The sequence below is a fragment of the Orycteropus afer genome, unplaced genomic scaffold (genome assembly GCF_000298275.1).
Source record: "Orycteropus afer afer isolate SDZICR_OR568_19922 unplaced genomic scaffold, OryAfe1.0 scaffold00126, whole genome shotgun sequence".
Lineage (NCBI taxonomy): Eukaryota > Metazoa > Chordata > Mammalia > Tubulidentata > Orycteropodidae > Orycteropus > Orycteropus afer.
The window spans coordinates 923,491-928,155 of NW_006921713.1; the positions used below are offsets into that span (position 1 = coordinate 923,491).

A 4,665-nucleotide genomic window follows, 5' to 3' on the forward strand; every position below is an offset into this window, starting at 1 on the left:
TTTACTTTTAAAGTATGTATTTAATTTCATAATTTCACAACCTTCAATTCTCTGTTTCTTCTTAGCCTTTCAAATTCCTGTAAAATTCCTCTGGAGGGCACTATTACCATAACCAATAGAGTTAGCTCCAGATGGCAGTGGTACTGAAAGGTACTTTGCCTTCTTTTGTTGGTGCTGCTTACCTCACTTCAAATCTTAGTGTTCAGCATGACTTTACTTTTCCATTTTAAGTGGATAAAAAAACAACAAAAAAACTCTTCTCTGTATCCCTTTTGAGGATTATAGAAATTATCCTCTTTTACTTTATGTTCTGTTTAAAAACAAACATCATTTCTGTGCTCCTCTTTTTATCTTTAAAATTTATTTCATTGTTGAGAATACAGCAAAACACACCCTAATTCAACATTTTCTACCTGTATGATTTAATGGCATTGATTACATTGTTCAAGTTGTGCAATAATTCTTACTCTTCTGTGTTGTTCCTCCTTCACGAACAAAAACAAAACTACTGGATGCTTCAAGAATTTGCGTGTCATCCTTGCACAGGGCCAATCTTCTCTGTATCATTCCAAGTTTAATATACGTGCTGTCACAATGAACACTAGCCTCACAATCTCTTCATAAAACACCTTGGAAAGCTAATGAGGTGCTAGTGTGACCTGTGACTTCTGAATGAGCATTTTTTTTTTTTTTTCTGCTAACTGCTTCGATATGAGGCACATTTCAGAAATTGGAGTAACAATATATAAATCAGCTAAATATAAAATCATATCTAAATTCAACTCTCTTCAACATAATCCTTTGCTCACTAAATGATAATTCAAACCACCCCCCCAAAAAATGACATTAGAAGTCCAAGACATTTTTATGTTTTTATATGCCTTAAGATAATACAAATTATTTTAGAAAAGTGAGACTGCTCAGAATGTTACATGTGATGACTATAAACAGGATAATCAGTTCATTAAATAATTTATGTAATCCCACTCAGAATTCTAATTGAAAAGGAACAGTTTTCATTGAAAGTCAATAGACTTAATTACTTACACAAATAGCACCTGGGTCAGCATACTATTTGTAGTAGTAGTATCTTCTTTGTATCTTTGTATTTACTCTCTCACTGAGAAATCAAAAAGAGTTTGGAGATTTAATATGTTTCCAAATTACAATCAGACATTAAATAACATTTTCCAGATAAATAAAAGTTTTCCAGAAATATTGTATTCCATTTCACCAATGTTTAACATAATAGCAATGCAGCAACTATACTTTTTGATACTTAAAAATACTTAGAGATGAGAAGTTACAAATATAAAAAATAATTTTAAAAGGGAGAAAATACCTTTCTTAATTTTCCAAAATAAAAGTACCTTTTGCCTACATGTAAATCTGAACAAGTGCACACATTTTTTACTTAGCCATACTTTAGTGCAAGAAAAACTTTAAAATGTGCAAGAAATCTTTAAAATGATTTTAAATGTACATGTGCAGTATGTGAAGATGATTGTGAAGAAGAATTTGTTGCAAGCCAGGGTTGGTTCATTCATTTCATAGTGAGGGCAAATTTACCTAACATTAAAGGGCAAGTATGAGTTGTCTGTATGTCCAGTGTTCATAACCCAGGGACTACATGTTCTCTGCTTCTTGCAAAGTGATCCCACAAAGTGTGAAATGTCTCCAGAGTGTCCTGTTGTCTTAAGAATTCATGTGATTTGTATTTACACTGTATAAATCTATGTCTGGTTTAAAAGAAAGAGAATATCTAAAATATTGTGTCCTGTTTATCACTGACTTCAGTTTCTCCTGGGATTCCACTGCTAATATTTGAGAATCAAGAGAAAGAGCTTGCCATTTGTAATTAAATACCAGTTTAGATCTTTAAGTTAATTGCTTACTGGCATTGGGCATTGTGAAAATTACTTAACTTCTCTAAACTTCAGTTGCCTCCTCTAAAATGGAATTAGCATTGGACTTCACCATATAAAATTGCTATTTATGTAAGTTAAATATAATAGAATATTGACATTTCCAATGGCTCAAGCTAATAATAGCTATGCCACTCCTACACATCCATACTCTCACACACATATGACTTAATATCTATAAAAGTACCAATAAATTGTTAAGAACTCTGGTGGCACAGTGCCTAAGGCATTTGACTGCTAACCAGAAGTCTGGAGGTTCAAACCCACCAGCTACTCCTAGGAAGGAAGATTGAGCAATCTACTTCTGTAGAGATAGTGCCTGAGAAAGCCAAGGAGGGGTCACTCTGATTTGAATCAACTCAATGGCAGTGAGTTTTTTTGTTTTGTTTAGTTTTGTTTTTAAATAAAGTTTTTGGCCCACAATAATATTAGTGATGTCAAGAAAGTTTTGTAGGACTCTATTTATGCTAACAAAATAAAAACACACTCTATTGGGATACAGTGATAAGTCCATGGAATCAGAAGTCACAGTTACATTTTTACCCCATGTTAACTATGAGAATAAATATTTTCATTTTTGAAATAACAAGTTCACAAGTTGTCAAAATGGTTAAATGAGATGTTCTAAATGACCACGTCTGTCATGTGTATTTATCCAGTAACCAAAAACTAAAAATCCACTGCCATCAAGTCAATTCTGACTCATAGTGACCCCTGTTGGGTTTTCAAGACAGTAAATCTTTATGGAAATAGATTGCCTCATCTTTCTTCTGCAGAGTAGCTGGTGGGTTTGAATCACCAATCATCTGGTTAGCAGCTAAATGTCTTACCCACTGCACCACAAGGGCCCTTTATTTATTCGTTGTTGTTGTTGTTATGTGCCGTCGAGTCAGCCCTGACTCATAGAGACCCCTCCTTGGGTTTCCGAGGCAGTATCACTACAGAAGTATGATTGCCCAACCTTACTTCTGAGGAGTGGCTGGTGGGTTTGAACCGCCAGCCTTCTGGTTAGCAGTCAAGTACCTTAGGCACTATGCTACCAGAGTTCCTATTCAGTAGAGAAATAATAAAATGGTAGAAACAGGTACTATGTAGAAATAGTACACATAACATCCAGGTGTTTTTCTGGATATCAGGAACAGAGTAGTGAAAAGACAAAGTTACATATTAATGAGAGGAGACTGGTAATGCAGCAGCTAAGCACACTGCCGTCAAGTCAGATCTGACTCATAGTGACCCCTCCTTGGGTTTTCAAGGTAGTATCACTACGGAAGTATATTGCCCATCCTTCCTTCCAAGGAGTGGCTAGTGGGTTTGAACCACCAGCCTTCTGGTTAGCAGTCTAACGCCTTAGTCACTGGGATAATGAGTAAGTAGATAAGAATAAATGTGTAAGATTTTCAGATGGAGCTATAAGAGGGAAAAAATCCTATCAGTGTGTAATACATGCTTAATATAAATTTTTAATATTCAATTTTAATTCTTACATCATTCTATATCCATGCCATTAATCACAACCTATTATCCCTTTTCCTTTGTAGTTTTATTTCTATGTATATGTGTTAAGAAGGTTCATGCATTTGGACAATCTAAAGGTCTCGTAAGAATTATCTATTACTTTCTCTGTGTAACATGTACCCTATGAGATGTGTCTCTCCTCCTTTCCTTCATTAATCCATCGTCAATAATATTTGGCTGCAGATAAAAGGGATAGCACCATACATTTTAAGGCTATGTCTAATGTAGGCTAAGAAATATGGTAATTGTTACTGCACTATCTGAATTATATTTCCCTAAATAACCAGCCTTCCTAGGTGAAACATTTTCATTTCACTTTCTCTTTTTATAGCTGCATCCCTTTAGAATCTTTTTATCATTTTATTGCATTTGAAGCGCTTTCTTTTTTTTGGGAAAAAAAAGAAGTATTTGAACTTTACAAGTAGATATAAATGGAAAGAAAGGAGAGGAAGGTCAGAATTTGGGTCTGCTAACCTTGGCAGTGCCCTTTGAAAACAGTCCCCAGGTAGCTTTAACTTCTGCAAGCACATGTGAGCTCAAGATCACCTGGGGCCCAGACCACTTGGCAAACTGACAGAGGTCAAATTTTCACACAAATGAACAATTTCCCTGATAAAGTGAAACTGGTACTTAAGCACCAGCTCTAACGAGCAGCCCCCTGTCTTCAGCTCCCACTTTAACGTATCCCCAAGGTTTCCAGTACAATTTCATTTGACCTTTAGCTATAGACCATATTTTACTAGGTCACCAATTTCCCCTTATCCCTGGAGTGTTTGCCTGTGTCAGCACTTATGAGAAACACCATACTGCACACAAGGCAGGTGTTCATTATTCCTGCTTAAGAACAGCCCATCCCTCCTTTCTCCCATTTCTCATTTTCTCCCGTCTCCTCTTTGAAGAGGTGATATAAGTTCCCAGACTGTTTCTTCAAGTTACCTGAACAGCATGCTTTGGATATATATAGTTTGGCCTGGAAGCAAAACTAAACTGCTATTTATTACTTGGACAATCTAATAGCATGTGCACTTTCTTAAGGTTATATTAAGCACAGAGTGTTTGTATCTGAGGAGTTTCAAATCATTTATATAAACTTCCACTTGTCCTATTTTGTTTGATAAATAGGATTGAATAATAATTAATGAAGGAGCTCTGGTAGCATAGTGCCTAAGGCACTTGACTGCTAACTAGAAGGCTGGCGGTTCAAACCCACCAGCCACTCCTC

At 35.6% G+C, this 4,665-nt stretch overlaps 1 pseudogene; it reads right to left on the bottom strand.

The window, feature by feature from the left end:
- Positions 1 to 501: 501 nt before the first annotated feature.
- On the bottom strand, positions 502 to 602 carry LOC122150351 (annotated as a pseudogene).
- Between the last annotated feature and the right edge of the window lie 4,063 nt (positions 603 to 4,665).